We start from the raw sequence: 1,949 nt of genomic DNA, 5'->3' as shown, positions 1-1,949 counted from the left end.
TAGGCGATTTCCTATTCTAAGAAATTTTATCCAGAATGCAACCAAGCATTGAATTGCTACCAGCCGTTTTTTTTTTTCACTCATGCTAGCAGTCAGTCATAGATTCAGCAATGTCAAAGAAGAAATTTATATTGCCTCCAGGATCTTTAGAAGGCTCAATTCCTGTATGGGAAAGCAAAATTTTCATGCTTTACAAAGTGGGATAATAACTCACACTGCTGAAAAATACCCGAAAATAAATAAATACAATGCTGAGAGATTAGAAAATTAATTTACATCCAATTCAAGAAGCCTTTTACAGCAAGAATTAGTTTATTATTGAATATTTGCATTATCATATCTACGAAGACCTGCATTTTCTTGCAATCTTAGACTTTGCATTTAAAATAGGGACAAGTATAATTACAAGGAACAAGTAGGATGTATTTTAAAAAAAATTCAAATAAACATCAACACAAAAAAAATTACACTTTTCTTATGTTGCTTTTGATTATTTGCTTCTTTTGCAGAAGCAGCAAATCATTTAATTGACATAATTACTGAAGCTAGACTGCTAGAGAGACTCATTGACTTATCAAGGTGTTCCATATGCTGTTATACACCTGAATAAAGCAAGGTATGATTATATAATTAATACCAATATACAGTGGCAGAATTGCAAGCTTGCAACACCTGGACAATGTTTAGTCTTAATTCAGTTCACCTCAATACTCACATTGGCCCAGAGTACATAATGTGATATGCTAACAAAAAGGAAAAAATGGTACCCCAACAGGGAAAAAAAACTATAAATGGTAGTTCTATCACTAAGCATCTATTGAGATAGTAGAGCTTAGCTGAATAGCTAAGAAAAAGAGGGAAGAAACTATTCAAAATACAGTTATAGTATTAAATGTAACTTGCAAGGGAAGCAAAAAGAATAGCTATAGTTGGACATGACAAAAGAAAAATTTTCTGTGTGGACATACATTGAAAGTTTCTTGCCAAACATTAGAAGTGCAACAATTGGAAAATAAAACGCGATTATCTGTCTGAACATCTTTGGCAACAGAACAAGTAGCTCTTTTCAATTTTCATATTGAATTCGTGGATCGTTCATCTGGTACAGCTTACGCCTCAAAGGACTGTCTTTGATGTGGAGTTCTGTTATAGAGGAAGGAAGCTTTTCTTGTGTGATATTCTCCAGCTTCAAACAGTATTCAATAGTTAATTCTTTGAGGGAGGTGAGGTGTTGAAGTCCCCCACAGTCTAGCGTCTCCAGAGTCAGAAACTCCCCCAGATATAAAGACCGAAGCGAAGCAGGAAGGCAACCCTCTCTTGGGAAGGACTTAACATCATCCCATGAATAAAGGATAAGACAAGCAAGGCCTTGACATTGCAAACCGTTTGATGTTATGTACCTTGCTAACTTCTGGCAGTTTTTAATCCAAAGAGTTGTTAAGCTTGGCGGGAGGCCTCCCTCCGGAAAAGAATCAATTTCAGGGCAATTGCTTATAGTGAGAGACTCTAGGTTAATTGACGTTTCTTTTGTTGTGGAGTGTGGTGTTATGTTATAGCTCCACAGGATCTCAGGGATTAGCTCGGATCATTGACCTTTAGCTTCTATTAATTTTTTGTATAGGTCGTCTCCAATGAGGGTGAAGTAGCACGCTCTCTTTTTAAACAATCTCAAATTTTCCTCTGATGCTGGTACTTGTCTGGTTGTCAGATAGTTTATATATGGTGTCCTCCAATCTTCTTGTTGTGACAGATTTAAAACATGTATGCTATATATACTTGGTTTTTCAAGGGTTAGTTGTGATAATTCCAGTGTAATATCTGTCCTAGAGGTAGCCAATTTAGATAATACACTTGCTCTACTGTTTTCTTCTTTAGGTATATGCGTGATTTCAAAATGTTGGAAATGCTGTATTAAATCTTTTGCTGTAGATAAATATTGTTTTAAGAGA

At 35.5% G+C, this 1,949-nt stretch overlaps 1 protein-coding gene across 1 annotated transcript in view; it reads right to left on the bottom strand.

Moving 5' to 3' along the window:
• The window catches only part of LOC107627413 (berberine bridge enzyme-like 27), a 10,492-nt gene that overhangs the window by 7,405 nt on the left and 1,138 nt on the right, over nt 1–1,949 (bottom strand). The gene's annotated exons all lie outside the window — the stretch shown is intronic.

Source organism: Arachis ipaensis, chromosome B02 (assembly GCF_000816755.2).
Source record: "Arachis ipaensis cultivar K30076 chromosome B02, Araip1.1, whole genome shotgun sequence".
In the NCBI taxonomy this organism is placed as follows: domain Eukaryota; kingdom Viridiplantae; phylum Streptophyta; class Magnoliopsida; order Fabales; family Fabaceae; genus Arachis; species Arachis ipaensis.
This window is presented reverse-complemented; position numbering and strand designations above follow the sequence as displayed.